The 18,552-nt window shown below is 43.0% G+C and overlaps 1 protein-coding gene across 4 annotated transcripts in view; it reads left to right on the plus strand.

Moving 5' to 3' along the window:
* The window catches only part of LOC110524325 (phospholipid phosphatase 2), a 33,207-nt gene that overhangs the window by 9,954 nt on the left and 4,701 nt on the right, over positions 1-18,552 (plus strand). For 2 of the 4 annotated variants that reach the window (XM_021603864.2, XM_036978073.1), the window contains exon 2: positions 8,626-8,890. The exons of the other annotated variants lie outside the window; for them this stretch is intronic. The gene's annotated coding sequence lies outside the window, so the exon portion shown is untranslated. The remainder of the gene's footprint in view (positions 1-8,625; positions 8,891-18,552) is intronic. 4 annotated transcript variants of the gene reach the window in all.

Below are 18,552 nucleotides of genomic sequence, written 5' to 3' on the forward strand. Positions count from 1 at the left end.
ACCTTATACTGTCCTCCCTTCCACTGGCATACTGTTATATTCAGCTCATAGTGTCACCTTATACTGTCCTCCCTTCCACTGGCATACTGTTATATTCAGCTCATAGTGTCACCTTATACTGTCCTCCCTTCCACTGGCATACTGTTATATTCAGCTCATAGTGTCACCTTATACTGTCCTCCCTTCCACTGGCATACTGTTATATTCAGCTCATAGTGTCACCTTATACTGTCCTCCCTTCCACTGGCATACTGTTATATTCAGCTCATAGTGTCACCTTATACTGTCCTCCCTTCCACTGGCATACTGTTATATTCAGCTCATAGTGTCACCTTATACTGTCCTCCCTTCCACTGGCATACTGTTATATTCAGCTCATAGTGTCACCTTATACTGTCCTCCCTTCCACTGGCATACTGTTATATTCAGCTCATAGTGTCACCTTATACTGTCCTCCCTTCCACTGGCATACTGTTATATTCAGCTCATAGTGTCACCTTTATACTGTCCTCCCTTCCACTGGCATACTGTTATATTCAGCTCATAGTGTCACCTTATATCGTCCTCCCTTCCACTGGCATACTGTTATATTCAGCTCATAGTGTCACCTTATACTGTCCTCCCTTCCACTGGCATACTGTTATATTCAGCTCATAGTGTCACCTTATACTGTCCTCCCTTCCACTGGCATACTGTTATATTCAGCTCATAGTGTCACCTTTATACTGTCCTCCCTTCCACTGGCATACTGTTATATTCAGCTCATAGTGTCACCTTATATCGTCCTCCCTTCCACTGGCATACTGTTATATTCAGCTCATAGTGTCACCTTATACTGTCCTCCCTTCCACTGACATACTGTTATATTCAGCTCATAGTGTCACCTTATACTGTCCTCCCTTCCACTGGCATACTGTTATATTCAGCTCATAGTGTCACCTTATACTGTCCTCCCTTCCACTGGCATACTGTTATATTCAGCTCATAGTGTCACCTTTATACTGTCCTCCCTTCCACTGGCATACTGTTATATTCAGCTCATAGTGTCACCTTATATCGTCCTCCCTTCCACTGGCATACTGTTATATTCAGCTCATAGTGTCACCTTATACTGTCCTCCCTTCCACTGACATACTGTTATATTCAGCTCATAGTGTCACCTTATACTGTCCTCCCTTCCACTGGCATACTGTTATATTCAGCTCATAGTGTCACCTTATACTGTCCTCCCTTCCACTGGCATACTGTTATATTCAGCTCATAGTGTCACCTTATACTGTCCTCCCTTCCACTGGCATACTGTTATATTCAGCTCATAGTGTCACCTTATACTGTCCTCCCTTCCACTGGCATACTGTTATATTCAGCTCATAGTGTCACCTTATACTGTCCTCCCTTCCACTGGCATACTGTTATATTCAGCTCATAGTGTCACCTTATACTGTCCTCCCTTCCACTGGCATACTGTTATATTCAGCTCATAGTGTCACCTTATACTGTCCTCCCTTCCACTGGCATACTGTTATATTCAGCTCATAGTGTCACCTTATACTGTCCTCCCTTCCACTGGCATACTGTTATATTCAGCTCATAGTGTCACCTTATACTGTCCTCCCTTCCACTGGCATACTGTTATATTCAGCTCATAGTGTCACCTTATACTGTCCTCCCTTCCACTGGCATACTGTTATATTCAGCTCATAGTGTCACCTTATACTGTCCTCCCTTCCACTGGCATACTGTTATATTCAGCTCATAGTGTCACCTTATACTGTCCTCCCTTCCACTGGCATACTGTTATATTCAGCTCATAGTGTCACCTTATACTGTCCTCCCTTCCACTGGCATACTGTTATATTCAGCTCATAGTGTCACCTTATACTGTCCTCCCTTCCACTGGCATACTGTTATATTCAGCTCATAGTGTCACCTTATACTGTCCTCCCTTCCACTGGCATACTGTTATATTCAGCTCATAGTGTCACCTTATACTGTCCTCCCTTCCACTGGCATACTGTTATATTCAGCTCATAGTGTCACCTTATACTGTCCTCCCTTTCACTGGCATACTGTTATATTCAGCTCATAGTGTCACCTTATACTGTCCTCCCTTCCACTGGCATACTGTTATATTCAGCTCATAGTGTCACCTTATACTGTCCTCCCTTCCACTGGCATACTGTTATATTCAGCTCATAGTGTCACCTTATACTGTCCTCCCTTCCACTGGCATACTGTTATATTCAGCTCATAGTGTCACCTTATACTGTCCTCCCTTCCACTGGCATACTGTTATATTCAGCTCATAGTGTCACCTTTATACTGTCCTCCCTTCCACTGGCATACTGTTATATTCAGCTCATAGTGTCACCTTATACTGTCCTCCCTTCCACTGGCATACTGTTATATTCAGCTCATAGTGTCACCTTATACTGTCCTCCCTTCCACTGGCATACTGTTATATTCAGCTCATAGTGTCACCTTATACTGTCCTCCCTTCCACTGGCATACTGTTATATTCAGCTCATAGTGTCACCTTATACTGTCCTCCCTTCCACTGGCATACTGTTATATTCAGCTCATAGTGTCACCTTATACTGTCCTCCCTTCCACTGGCATACTGTTATATTCAGCTCATAGTGTCACCTTATACTGTCCTCCCTTCCACTGGCATACTGTTATATTCAGCTCATAGTGTCACCTTATACTGTCCTCCCTTCCACTGGCATACTGTTATATTCAGCTCATAGTGTCACCTTATACTGTCCTCCCTTCCACTGGCATACTGTTATATTCAGCTCATAGTGTCACCTTATACTGTCCTCCCTTCCACTGGCATACTGTTATATTCAGCTCATAGTGTCACCTTATACTGTCCTCCCTTCCACTGGCATACTGTTATATTCAGCTCATAGTGTCACCTTATACTGTCCTCCCTTCCACTGGCATACTGTTATATTCAGCTCATAGTGTCACCTTATACTGTCCTCCCTTCCACTGGCATACTGTTATATTCAGCTCATAGTGTCACCTTATACTGTCCTCCCTTCCACTGGCATACTGTTATATTCAGCTCATAGTGTCACCTTATACTGTCCTCCCTTCCACTGGCATACTGTTATATTCAGCTCATAGTGTCACCTTATACTGTCCTCCCTTCCACTGGCATACTGTTATATTCAGCTCATAGTGTCACCTTATACTGTCCTCCCTTCCACTGGCATACTGTTATATTCAGCTCATAGTGTCACCTTATACTGTCCTCCCTTCCACTGGCATACTGTTATATTCAGCTCATAGTGTCACCTTATACTGTCCTCCCTTCCACTGGCATACTGTTATATTCAGCTCATAGTGTCACCTTATACTGTCCTCCCTTCCACTGGCATACTGTTATATTCAGCTCATAGTGTCACCTTATACTGTCCTCCCTTCCACTGGCATACTGTTATATTCAGCTCATAGTGTCACCTTATACTGTCCTCCCTTTCACTGGCATACTGTTATATTCAGCTCATAGTGTCACCTTATACTGTCCTCCCTTCCACTGGCATACTGTTATATTCAGCTCATAGTGTCACCTTATACTGTCCTCCCTTCCACTGGCATACTGTTATATTCAGCTCATAGTGTCACCTTATACTGTCCTCCCTTCCACTGGCATACTGTTATATTCAGCTCATAGTGTCACCTTATACTGTCCTCCCTTCCACTGGCATACTGTTATATTCAGCTCATAGTGTCACCTTATACTGTCCTCCCTTCCACTGGCATACTGTTATATTCAGCTCATAGTGTCACCTTATACTGTCCTCCCTTCCACTGGCATACTGTTATATTCAGCTCATAGTGTCACCTTATACTGTCCTCCCTTCCACTGGCATACTGTTATATTCAGCTCATAGTGTCACCTTATACTGTCCTCCCTTCCACTGGCATACTGTTAAATTCAGCTCATAGTGTCACCTTATACTGTCCTCCCTTCCACTGGCATACTGTTATATTCAGCTCATAGTGTCACCTTATACTGTCCTCCCTTCCACTGGCATACTGTTATATTCAGCTCATAGTGTCACCTTATACTGTCCTCCCTTCCACTGGCATACTGTTATATTCAGCTCATAGTGTCACCTTATACTGTCCTCCCTTCCACTGGCATACTGTTATATTCAGCTCATAGTGTCACCTTATACTGTCCTCCCTTCCACTGGCATACTGTTAAATTCAGCTCATAGTGTCACCTTATACTGTCCTCCCTTCCACTGGCATACTGTTATATTCAGCTCATAGTGTCACCTTATACTGTCCTCCCTTCCACTGGCATACTGTTATATTCAGCTCATAGTGTCACCTTATACTGTCCTCCCTTCCACTGGCATACTGTTATATTCAGCTCATAGTGTCACCTTATACTGTCCTCCCTTCCACTGGCATACTGTTATATTCAGCTCATAGTGTCACCTTATACTGTCCTCCCTTCCACTGGCATACTGTTATATTCAGCTCATAGTGTCACCTTATACTGTCCTCCCTTCCACTGGCATACTGTTATATTCAGCTCATAGTGTCACCTTATACTGTCCTCCCTTCCACTGGCATACTGTTATATTCAGCTCATAGTGTCACCTTATACTGTCCTCCCTTCCACTGGCATACTGTTATATTCAGCTCATAGTGTCACCTTATACTGTCCTCCCTTCCACTGGCATACTGTTATATTCAGCTCATAGTGTCACCTTATACTGTCCTCCCTTTCACTGGCATACTGTTATATTCAGCTCATAGTGTCACCTTATACTGTCCTCCCTTCCATTGGCATACTGTTATATTCAGCTCATAGTGTCACCTTATACTGTCCTCCCTTCCACTGGCATACTGTTATATTCAGCTCATAGTGTCACCTTATACTGTCCTCCCTTCCACTGGCATACTGTTATATTCAGCTCATAACTGTTTTCTTTCTGTTGTCTGTTGGTGAAACCAAGAGTCAAAACAGTCTGTCTGGACAACCCCTCACTCTCTTACTGTCACCTCTCCCGGCTCTTACTGTCACCTCTCCCGGCTCTTACTGTCACCTCTCCCGGCTCTTACTGTCACCTACCCCGGCTCTTACTGTCACCTACCCCCTGTCTATCCATGTACTGTAACCAGCATCCTCACCCACCAACACTGGACGTCCATGGAGGTAAACTATTTGGTTAGTCCACCCTGGCCTTGATGTTAATGTCACCTCTCCCAGCTCTTACTGTAACCAGCGTCCTCACCCACCGACACTGGACGTCCATGGAGGTAAACTATTTGGTTAGTCCACCCTGGCCTTGATGTTAATGTCACCTCTCCCAGCTCTTACTGTAACCAGCGTCCTCACCCACCAACACTGGACGTCCATGGAGGTAAACTATTTGGTTAGTCCACCCTGGCCTTGATGTTAATGTCACCTCTCCCAGCTCTTACTGTAACCAGCGTCCTCACCCACCAACACTGGACGTCCATGGAGGTAAACTATTTGGTTAGTCCACCCTGGCCTTGATGTTAATGTCACCTCTCCCAGCTCTTACTGTAACCAGCGTCCTCACCCACCAACACTGGACGTCCATGGAGGTAAACTATTTGGTTAGTCCACCCTGGCCTTGATGTTAATGTCACCTCTCCCAGCTCTTACTGTAACCAGCGTCCTCACCCACCAACACTGGACGTCCATGGAGGTAAACTATTTGGTTAGTCCACCCTGGCCTTGATGTTAATGTCACCTCTCCCAGCTCTTACTGTAACCAGCGTCCTCACCCACCAACACTGGACGTCCATGGAGGTAAACTATTTGGTTAGTCCACCCTGGCCTTGATGTTAATGTCACCTCTCCCAGCTCTTACTGTAACCAGCATCCTCACCCACCAACACTGGACGTCCATGGAGGTAAACTATTTGGTTAGTCCACCCTGGCCTTGATGTTAATGTCACCTCTCCCAGCTCTTACTGTAACCAGCGTCCTCACCCACCAACACTGGACGTCCATGGAGGTAAACTATTTGGTTAGTCCACCCTGGCCTTGATGTTAATGTCACCTCTCCCAGCTCTTACTGTAACCAGCGTCCTCACCCACCGACACTGGACGTCCATGGAGGTAAACTATTTGGTTAGTCCACCCTGGCCTTGATGTTAATGTCACCTCTCCCAGCTCTTACTGTAACCAGCGTCCTCACCCACCAACACTGGACGTCCATGGAGGTAAACTATTTGGTTAGTCCACCCTGGCCTTGATGTTAATGTCACCTCTCCCAGCTCTTACTGTAACCAGCGTCCTCACCCACCAACACTGGACGTCCATGGAGGTAAACTATTTGGTTAGTCCACCCTGGCCTTGATGTTAATGTCACCTCTCCCAGCTCTTACTGTAACCAGCGTCCTCACCCACCAACACTGGACGTCCATGGAGGTAAACTATTTGGTTAGTCCACCCTGGCCTTGATGTTAATGTCACCTCTCCCAGCTCTTACTGTAACCAGCGTCCTCACCCACCAACACTGGACGTCCATGGAGGTAAACTATTTGGTTAGTCCACCCTGGCCTTGATGTTAATGTCCACCAACTGGACCAAATCTGAACCTATCATAGATGTGAAATACACGTTTGGACAGCACATTACAGTACAGCTGTATTGTACTGCACTGTACTTTATTGTGCTCTGCTGTCCAAACTTGTGAATCCACTTCACTTACTGTAGTCCAATAGCCAAAAGAGATTGTTTCAAACTCAAGGTGCCATTTCGTAGCTGACACCACATTCTTTCTGCAGACATTTGGATCTTATATAAATGTTTTTGGAAAACGTGGTCGCATAAAAACCTCAGGGAGATTTGACTGTGATTCCATTACCAAAGTTGGCATCTGCACAGTTCTTCCACAAAATGCATTTTTTAAAGGATTGTCAGTGGAAATTGTTCAAAGTAATCCAAACCACATCAATGGTTTGTTAAACTTTTGAAATCAATGGGGTTTTTTTGGCATATATTTTAAAGTGAAAAAACTGAGTCAAAGCGTAATTCCGTTATCCTGGAATTACCCCTAGTCTATAGCTTGCTTATTATGAACGTATCTCACACGTACCATACAATTTACGGGAGCCTAATATGTTTTATTTGTGGAGTACGGACAATATGTTCCTACGCTGCCACTCCCTCTCTCTTTGAGAGGCTGCTGTGCAGTGAGTGCTCCGCCACTGCAAACATTGGCTAGTTCTTGTTTCAGCAACTCTCGCTTCTTTATGGCAGCATAACTATGAAGATTATCACAAATAGTAGGCAGTTTCAAACTACTTAAGGAATAATAGATCCATCTGGCTACTTTTCTGTCAGGGGAGTGTAAACAGCATAAAACCACACAGGCCACACATCTAAAATACATGCAGAAAATATATAATAAAAAAAAAAAAACACTAAAATAAGTATTGAACCATTATCAGGCAATAAAACACGCAAGACAGCTCTGTTGTTGAATTCTTCACATCAGGCTTGAAAGTCCTTGTAGGATGTAATCATTTGACTTTTACCACTGTTATTGAATCACAGTGGTAAAACTACAAAATTCTAATCTTGGAATTTTGTGACCGCAGCATTTAGGTCTGTATAATTTGCATATTCAGACCCAACGCGGATAAACTCCATTACTAGAATGTTAAAGATTTCACACCCCAGGTAGCTGGGATTATATTGTCGTGATTCCTTAACATGTGACGCGCTTGATGTTTGACAGCAGTCATACTCAGATTACACCTACACACCATGGCTGTTATCGTTGTTATTGGTTTTGCATCGTTCGTTGATAATTCTCATTCTCGTGATGGGCCTTTTCCTTCTGCACTGACTGGGTTTGAGCTTCCTGAAACTCTGTAAAATCATGCAATGTTTGTTTATGGAAATTTGATATGCCTCACTAGTTTCCTCAATATTTGGTTTGCCCAAAATCTCTCAAAGAATGTGCCTCTTTTCCACACTCAATTCCTTTTCAAGGATATTGAAGCAGCTTGACAGGCCAGCTGCTTCAATATTGAATTACTTCAATATGAACTCTGGCTGGGCATTTAAAGTGCAGGTTGTGACAATGAATCAATTATAGTGAAAATGTTCCAGTTATTTTAGGCGAAGCTAAATAAATACATTGTTGGATTTTGACAATGACAACAATCATCCACTCTGACTTCCTCATTATTATTTAGCACATTGCCCATCTCTTCCAGGCCCGTTCAGTCCTTTTGCATGAGTGTGGTTGGGGGCTATGATAACTGTAAACTGATAACTGCACTTACCATTGGCAGACTATGATTTCGTGATGGTCTGGCCTTTGGCGGTTTTTGGGAAAGCCTTTCCATCTACCAGAATACTTTTCATTAGCATCATCGCTAACGGCTACGCAAAGTGGTAAACGGGCTCATCACACACAGGGAATTCTTATTGGCTCTTCAGAAAGTTACAGGAAATACGAAACGCTGATGCATTCTCACGAACTTGGCCAAAAATATATAATTTTTCAATACATTTAGTTGATTAAGTTGAATACATGTTTTTTATATTGTTGAATTCCATTTTAATGTATGGATTGTGTGATTCTGTCCACGTTCTCTGCATCGCAGATTTTATAGGGCCCCAGAGAGGAGAGCGCAGAATGGGTAATGCTGTTGGGACCTGCTCCAGAGCAGCATCCCCAGGCTTTCAGGATATCATCCATCCCACCATGGGATTTCTCCAGAAGTGAGAACATCAGACCGACTGCTACGTAGAGTCTCGCTGGCTCACCAATCCTCCTAAAGCCCACCATGTCACAAGCCTTGGCTTAAAATCTCTAGGTCAAATTTAGAGGACCCACCTCACCCCATGCACCCTCCAAAGAAAGGAGAAGTAAGTCAAATCCATGCTCCTGATCCTAACAAAATAGTTTTTAGGCACGGAACACACCCGTTATGGTGTGGCCTTAGTTCCACCACAAAAATGTCTTCACGCATTCCACTGCCCAATTCCATGGCAATACTATGATGACAATGTTTTTGCTGGCTTTCCCGTAGGACATACATTGTTAGAGTTAAGAATAAAACTGAATCACTATAATGGTGTGGGGAAGTTGATAAAAAGGGAATGTGCAGTGGTGTGGTCTGTAGTTTAATTATTAAAGGTTACTGTGAAGTGTGAATGAATGGTAACAAGCCAGAACCGCAAAGAGCTGCTATCCATTCCCCAGGGTTAGCTCTCTCTGCATGGTCTCTCTGCAGGTGTGCTCTCGGACCAGGACTCTGTTCTCTAAAGCTGGCCCTGGGGTTAAACGGACCCTGCTGCTAATGCATAGGGGTTAGGTTGAGTTACCATGACAACACAGTTAAATTAAAAGTAGAGTGGAATCAATGGAACTCAATTCAATATCACAAATCATTATCTTTCCAGTTCTTCATGTCAGCACTTGCTAATTGGTCAATGTAGTCGGGTAGGGGTACTTACATTTTTGGAATACTCTGGAACCTTCAGTGTTCAATTTCGGACAATGACTAGTGTTTTTAAGATTATGAAACAAAAATTCACCAAAAAAATGAAGGTTTGCAATAAATAATTTGTTAATAAACGTAGGCTATTATTCCATTTAAATGACATTACACTAAGCTAGATGTGATCACAGAGCAATAAAGCAGGTAATTGCTTATCTTGCCCAGTGCCTAGCCCAGGTCAAACTATCAACAGCTGGTGTGTTCTTAAAAGCCCAGTGCCTAGCCCAGGTCAAACTATCAACAGCTGGTGTGTTCTTAAAAGCCCAGTGCCTAGCCCAGGTCAAACTATCAACAGCTGATGTGTTCTTAAAGGCCCAGTGCCTAGCGCAGGTCAAACTATCAACAGCTGGTGTGTTCTTAAAAGCCCAGTGCCTAGCCCAGGTCAAACTATCAACAGCTGATGTGTTCTTAAAGGCCCAGTGCCTAGCGCAGGTCAAACTATCAACAGCTGATGTGTTCTTAAAGGCCCAGTGCCTAGTGCAGGTCAAACTATCAACAGCTGATGTGTTCTTAAAGGCCCAGTGCCTAGCCCAGGTCAAACTATCAACAGCTGATGTGTTCTTAAAGGCCCAGTGCCTAGCGCAGGTCAAACTATCAACAGCTGATGTGTTCTTAAAGGCCCAGTGCCTAGCCCAGGTCAAACTATCAACAGCTGATGTGTTCTTAAAGGCCCAGTGCCTAGTGCAGGTCAAACTATCAACAGCTGATGTGTTCTTAAAGGCCCAGTGCCTAGTGCAGGTCAAACTATCAACAGCTGATGTGTTCTTAAAGGCCCAGTGCAGTCAAAAATGTGATTTCCTGTGTTTGATATGTATCCACACTGAGGTTGGAATAATACTGTTCAAAAATGATAATGCCCTGTTAGTGTAAGCGCTGTTTGAAAAGGCCGCTTGAAATTTCAGCCTGTTTAGACCAGAAAGAAAGAGTTCCAAACCTCTCTGCCAATAACAGCTAGATTTCAGATTTCAGACCACTCCCAGACAGTCCTGTCAAAATGAGTGTTTGAGAAAATGCTCTTTACTAAGAAGCATTTTTCTTTTTTTGTTGAAAACAATCACAGAAAGGTAATTCATTGTTACCCAAAAATGATTTGATATTGAGATAAAAACGGCTGCATTTGACCTTTAAGGTAGGTGAGGTGTGTTATTAGTAATGACAGAGGCAGGTTCAAAGTCACTAGTTGGAGGCCTCACAAGCCCCCTGCTTTACAACCAGGGAACACCCATGCCAGGATTTCACTGTGGGATTAGATGTTCCTTAAACAAGACGCTATGCTTCAGAGAGATTTCTTTCTCTGTCTTAGATGGCCTTAGCGGCTAGTAAGTTATCTATAGTTACCTGTTTTGGGCGATACTCAAATATCTACCCTAGTTTAAGCTTGAGTTTGACATTTAATATAGGCTCCTGACTCCCACCACTCTCACCCTCTCCCTCTTTCTCTCCCTCTCTTCTGTCTGTGTAAACCTACACTCAGCACAAATAGACAGTGGGTGTTGGCTTATTGCACAGAGGAAGGGCTGGGTTTAACATCTCCCTGTCTGAAGTGTTCATAGGTAGCACTACAAAGAGGCCAGCAGAGCAGAATAGCATGGTCTACGTTTACAGCTGTGCTCTATGCACTCCGTTTCAGGCCATATGAATCGCTGTGTGCTGTTTCTAATGAATGAAGTGTATTCCGAGCAACGTATGATGACTACATTTCCTCCCCAGCAAGGCGGAGGTTACACTCACCACACACACTCTCCAGAGGGTTATGGTTTTTTTTCTGCTGTGATTTTTATTCCCTTGTTGTACACTAATCAAACACGGAGACAGCTGAGAGGACAGAGGATATGAGTGAGTGAATGACTCAGAGTTGTGTTAGGTCTCCACATCCATACGACCCCCCAAGGGCTTGGCCCGGTTACTGAGGAGAAACGAGGAGGAGTCATCTGGTTTGCCATGGGACTTGGGGAGATTTGCCATGTTTTTTTTTCCTTCTCTCATACTCAAAGGCACAGCATTGTTAAGCAGAGTATCCTTGGCAGTACCAAGGAAGTGAGTGCAGGACAGCAAAGGAAAAGCTGTGCTATCAGTGAATGACTCGGTGTGCCTTCTCCTTTGATGAATGCCACAAGGGGAAGTTTATGGCATTTCATCTTAGTGCCATCTGTAAGGAAGCTTTTCTCTTCATGTTAAATCAGATTTGACTCAATAAAATGTTCCCATGTTCTTTGACCTGACTGCGCTTGAGTTTCAAGTGGTTGAAAGAGGCTTGTGAAGGAAACTATGTAGCTTGTCTCTGGGGATTCAGGATTCTCATCCAGTTGGGTTGTGAAAAGGCATTGTCATGAGTTCTCAAACTGTTTCCACTTGATGAGAAATGTACTGATGACAGCACAGAAAATGGTTATCCCAATTTAGTTATGTTATGGAAACTGAAGACATTTCAATGAACAGTAGAAGAGGTGGACTAACACCCTTAGATGGGTTTGTGTGGTGAAGTATTGTAACATGGATTTCACAACATATGACCATAAACAGTATCTACATTTTAGGGATTTAATGTTTTTTTTTATACCATGAGCCTACTATACTAATATATCTAGCTCCCAGATGTATAATCAAAATATGTGTGGCCTGGTCTATTTGTTTGATCTAACAAAAGTCAGACTATTCTCCAGACCAGATTTAACTGCCCTCCATCCGCACTACTTGGTGCTCAGAATGCGTAAATGATGAGGAGAGCGAGAGAGCAACAGTGGGATTAGAAGGCAAAGGGTAGCAGGATTTAGTGTGACTGACAGGGGAAGTTGGGCATTCCTCGTGTGAATGAGATTTTACGCCCAGCACATACCTTCCACATTAGTCAGTCTAGCCAAGGTCGACTGTGGTGCTGGGAGAAGGACCCTGGTCCACACATTACACATTGGGTGAAAGAGAGAGAAAAAAAGAGAGAGAAATAGAACGAGTATTGGCATTAAGAGGAAAGGAAAAAGAGATGCACTGGAGGAAGGAGAAAGAGAGTAGAGGCACTGAATGAGAGACAGAGAAGAGTCACTGGAGAAAGAGTCACAAGATGACCCTTGCAGTGTGGAAAGACAGACCATCCAATCCCAATAAAGCAGAGAGTGTTCTAGCACATGGCCCAGCTGTGACCCTGTAGGAAAGCATTCTCTCCGGTCTGAACCAGTCAAGTCAAAAATAATCGGCACAAAGGACAGTGAAAACCCGGGCTGGATGTTTTAATAATTTTGTCCGGCCTTCCTTAAAGCAGTGCAGGTTCCACAGAGTAAAAGGCAGGGACAGGCTCTGGTCTATAGTGCAGTGTCAGTGTAGTATCAGGTGGAGAATGCTTTTCTAATTAAATCAGTGGTCCAGATGAGTTGGGCAGTACAATGATCCAGGTGTTTGAGTCCAGGCTCTGACCCCTCCATTAGTTCACCCAGGGGCATGAATTTACATTTAAATTCCAATGCAAGATTTGAAAAAGAGCAATGTATTTTCAATAAAGACTCTATGGTTCTTTTGCTGTAAATTGTATTCCCTTCCTGGATTGAAAGGGTATTGACCCCAATCCTGCCCTCCACTGTGCAGAGAGATAGAGAGGATGTGACAATTTTCAGTGGTTCTTAGCTTCCAGTAAGATTATGGCCACAATCATCCCATGTAATCAGCTGTCTAAAAAAAACCTGGCTCCATTCAGACCTCTATATTTACAGAGTGTGAGAGTGTGGGAGGACACTTGGATTGAAGGAATTACCGAGAGTGAATGAGATGGAGAGACTAAATAAGAGAATGAGGGGCACAAAGGAGGAGAGAAATTAGTGGTGTGATGGAATATAATTCCTTTCTGTTGCTCAGCTCAGAGAGGCCAGGTAGTTTAATCCCTCTCCATCGCTTATGCATATCCAATGGCATTGAGCAGGTGCTGGATTAGCTTTAATTTAAGTTTTTGTTCCATGTGTTTGTGTCTAAACCCTCGTCTTCAAGAGTCATTTGCCTTACCTCTCTCTTGTATTTCTGTTCCCGCAAGACCCCATTTTAAGAACCATTGAAGATGATTGTGAAGGTAGAGGAGAAAAGGGAGCGTTCGCCTCTCAAAGTGTGACTAAAAGCTATTCAAATGGGATTCCTTAATCTGAGGCTGGAAATGTGAACTCCTGCTTCCTGTGACTTCAAAAGGCCTAAGTATGGGCTCAAATAGGAGATTTTTCACAGGCAGCATTCCCAGCAGGGCCTAATTTCCTTCCAACTGTAGTGTCAGGTGTTTTCATGGTCCGCATGGAGCGAATTACACTCCTTCAAACATGCTTTCCTCTATTATTCTACCTTTTCCCGTGAGGACTTTCATTTGGTCGGTTAAAAGACAGTTTCCTTCTTTCCTCCTGTAAAGATGCAGTTCACTGTCAATTTGGGTGGTGAAATGTTCTTGTGGTATCCTGGAGACCTATTTTCGTCTGTTTTTGCCTGGTCAGTGTGGCTGTGTTTGTTTTTGTCTGTCTGTGTGCATGTTTTGGGGCTCAGAGGCTTGGAAGTCTCATCCTATGTAGAGGTTTATTAGACATCCCTACTTCACAACACCATACTAGATATTCATATTGAATTTTAGATTTGTCTCATCTGTTAAAAGTGATGTCTGCAGTATAAATGCAGCGTTATGAGGACAGAATATAAAGATGTACACAGCCTAAGAAGCCTAGGACGGGGGGTTCGTTTTAAGCCAGCTGCACTGCCTACCCCCGTACACCATGGCAAAGCATTCAGGGATTTCTACCCAATCTACTCTAATGGCAGCGTGAAGGAAATGATGGTTGCCTCTATATCGAATAAAGTGCTAGATCCAAACTTGAGATAGACTATGTGCAACTTTCATGCATTGATATTAATGGGAGAGTTTTGTACAAATATTTGAGTTATGTGTGCTTGTCTCAGATTCAACCCTGACTCTCTCCCCTCCTATGTGTTATTGTGCTCTGCCCTGAAACTTGTTACTTTTATCTATTTTAAAATTACATTCCCTCCATCTTTGACATTCGCTCCATCTTTCAGCTTATAGGAACTAGTATTTCAATTTACATTTTCTTTCGGAATTTGCATCACATTTTTCTCTTACTTAGCCACTACTAACGGTCCTGACCGACTACTCTGTAAGATTTTCTTAAAAGGATTGCAATTGCAGCACGGATTTTGTTACACAGCATCAAGCACAAACAAACCATTTTACCATGACTTCCAACATGCTGGAGGTCCAGACCAGTGTTCAGGCTCACAGTACTTGCTGTATCTATTCTAAGTTTACTCATATGGGCTATGCAAACCAGATACATGCATCAATAAGCCTTGAGTTTTCCAGCATTTCTATTCTGTTTGTGATTGCCTGCAAAATGTGAACATTCCTACCAAATAGGATTTTGTAATTAATGGCTGTGTGTGTGTGTGTGGAGACATTTCCCACTGTACAGTAATGACAGCCTTGCACAAAGTAGCCCTCAAGTTTGTTTCTATTAGACATTTACGGCCATGTATATTCCCGGTAAATATTGTTTTACTGAATATATTTGAGAATTTTGACAGCTGGTGCCTATCCAAAGCAAGTTACATTATGAAAGATCAAGAATATGTTGTAGAAACGTTCAAAGTGACTTTTATGATGAACTCAGAAGTGAAATGGTGATGATAGTTAGTGTCCTCCAGAGAGCTCATCAGCCTATCCTGATTAAGTTACACTCCGCTCAGATGTTTGGAACAAAACAATGGCAAAATATTCCTCCAGAAACCAAACACATGTTATCGTGGAAACTGGATCTGGGGGAGATGGAGGAATAGTCACAATAGCTAAGAAATACTAACCTCTTGTCCTCCACTCTTTCTGTGATTAGCTTCCAGCACTGTGTGGACTTGGAGGAGGAAAAGGAAGCTGGAGACATTTGTTCCTTGACATTCTGGTGTGATTCTGTCTGACTTTTCCCATGCCCGCTGGAGGCAGGATTTTGGGCCAATGAATTGCCATTCAAAAGCCTCATAACACTTGTCCCACAATGTCCCTGCATCCCCTCAGGATGTTATGGATGACCACATTGTCTTATGGCACCACCAGACAGGATGGAGGTGCTGAGGGCCTGGGGGCATTGAGACTTATTCTGGGTCTCTATTCCCTCACAAGGCCTTCTTCGACTGTGTAAACACTGCCACAACAGCTCTGTACTGGTGGGAAACATGGACTGGCTGGCAGGTGGGCTACAGCTGCTGGTGTTGACACACACGCTAATGGTTGGTGCTGGTTGGGTACAAAGGCTTGCCACTTGGTTCCTATATGGAATATCAGCCAGTTAAGTGGCACCTGTTTGGTGGTGATAATGGTGCTCTGTGGTGCTCATAATGGTGGGTGCTAGCATTTACATGTAATAAACATAAATTCCTCTTGAACTAATATCAGAAGGCTAGCAAGGCAACGGACCCTTTTTGTAGATGTACAGTGCCTTCATAAACTATTCTCACCCCTTGACTTTTTCCACATTTTGTTGTTACAAAGTGGAATTTCCTTCCTCTCCGGCAACTGAGTTAGGAAGGATGCCTGTATCTTTGTAGTGACTGGGTGTATTGATATACCATCCAAAGTGTAATTATTAACTGTACCATGCTCAAAGGGATGTTCAATGTCTGCTTTTTTCTACCCATCTACCAATAGGTGCCCTTCTTTGCGAGGCACTGGAAAACCTCCCTGGTCTTAGTGGTCGAATCTGTGCTTGAAATGTACTGCTCTACTGAGGGACCTTACAGATAATTGTGTGTGTGGGGTACAGAGATGGGTTAGTCATTTAAAAATCATGTTAAACACTATTATTGCACACAGAGGGAGTCCATGCAACTTCTTATGTGACTTGTTAAGTATGTTATTACTCCTGAACTTTAGGCTTGCCATGACAAAAGGGTTGAATAGTTGAATACCTGCACACTGACTCGGTACTGGTGCCTCTGTATATAGCCTCGTTATTCTTATTGTGTTACTTTTTATTATTGCTTTTTATTTTAGCCTACTTGTTAAATATTTTCTTGTTCTTGAACTGTCACTGTTGGTTATGGGCTTGTAAGTAAGCATTTCACGGTAAAGTCTACACTTGTTGTATTTGTCGCATGTGGCAAATAAAGTTTGATTTGAATGTTTATTGACTCAATACATTTCAGATTTAAATTTGTATTCATTTGTAAACATTTCTAAAAAACAATTCTACTTTGACATTATGGTGTAGATCAGTGACACAATCTCAATTTAATCAATTTTCAGGCTGTAACACAACAAAATGTGGAAAGAAATCTCTGAAGCGACTGTAGCTTTTATGAATCTCATCTTCTATCTCTAGTTGAGGTTTCTCTCTCCAATGTTTGTCTCATTGTGCATTTTGTCGTGTCTGAAACCTATTAGCAAGGTTAGACGGTATGACACAGTGTACACTGATACGTCTTTATCCTGTAGCCATTTGTTCATTCTCTGAGGAACACAAAGGCTCTAGTATTTACTGTTGTCCTTGGCATCCTCCACACAGCCAATGGCTCTCTTTGTTTAGAGGAGGAGGGTGTCAGTTAGTTAGTAGGCACATTTTCTGCATAGCCATGCAAATGTAACCAAACAATGCCGTTCCTCATCTCATGTGAGGTAGGAATCATGTCAACCAGACCACACATGACATAGATAGAGGTAGATAGATATACCCTGTTCTTCTCTAAGCTTATTCCTTGTCCAAGTGAATGTGTCCTCACCACCTTAAATGTAGTTTGTCCAGAACATTCCCTGCGGTGCAAATGTGTTGACTTCTTGGCGGCAAACCAATCTATGATTGCCAGCCTGCCAGGGACAAATGAAAAGGGCTGCAATGCTGAGACTGAAGTTGTACACACATAAGCTAGACAGATGTCTTCAGAGAGCAGAGAAACCCTGCCGATTTAGAGCCTCAGCTTTACTAGCACTGTCTAAGATCCAACATTATTATTTTCATCAGTTAGCTTCTCAGTGTGGCATCGTTCTCCTGGCTCTATCTGTTACTCTGCCTGGAAACTGGCCTGGAACTATGTCATTAACAGGCGTGCTTCAGACGGGAGGAGGGGTGGGAGTGAATGAGAAATGTATACTTTTGAAACAACATTTTTCAGTGTATGTAGTATTTGTCTTTCATTTAGTATGCAGACTCATGACATTTCTATATGCTCAAGGCTGTCTGCCATCCTGGGTAGGGGAGCTGACTGGAGGGTTTCAGGGTGGGGAGAGTTCACACATGCCCTAGGTCTTTGTTCCACTCCTGGTTTTACACAAAAGAGCTCCAGGCTTGTAGGAGAAGAGAAAAAATACATTCCTAACAGTTGTGCCAATGAAGTATTTTTCACATATCTGTTTTAATTTGCAGACTAGGAAGAGCATTATTCATTAAGTGTATCAACAGGAACTACAGTAACAAACGTGTAATGCCTTCCTCATGGTGTGTTTGTGGCTTTGCATCACACATGTCCAGAGTGTGTGTGGTTTTGGAGACGTTTCCGAACGTCTCAAGGCCATTTTCCATCCACTCGGTAACCTTGAGCGGATATATTTGTTTGTGCACACCACCACATCAGTCAGTTTTCTAAGGAGTAGCACTGGGGTGGGGGTGTACATCTGAGTCTACGGTTTGTTTTTTAATCCCTTACTGTGCGGATGTACCATGACATTTCACAGCCTACGTCAATGTGTGCTGAGCTCTGCTTTGGTATGCGGTGCCTTTCTGGGCTATGAATGTAGTATATTTTCAGGACAGCGTTGTTCCACTAAAAAAGGTCTTCAGGAAAGGAGGAAAAAATCTACTCAGAAAACCTTGAAGAAACATTTAACCTCCCAGATTGAATAGTGATGTAATGTCTGGGTTTCTGGAAATGGAAAATATCTGTTATTTCACAGATGGAATGCTCCCATAAAATCGTTGTATGTTAGCTTGGATCAACAGCATTATCATCAATCATTCCCGGTGTACTTTATCACCCTTTATTATAGGAATAATCAATGTTGGTAGTTGAAGT

The sequence above is a fragment of the Oncorhynchus mykiss genome, chromosome 5 (genome assembly GCF_013265735.2).
Source record: "Oncorhynchus mykiss isolate Arlee chromosome 5, USDA_OmykA_1.1, whole genome shotgun sequence".
NCBI classification, from domain to species: Eukaryota; Metazoa; Chordata; class Actinopteri; order Salmoniformes; family Salmonidae; genus Oncorhynchus; species Oncorhynchus mykiss.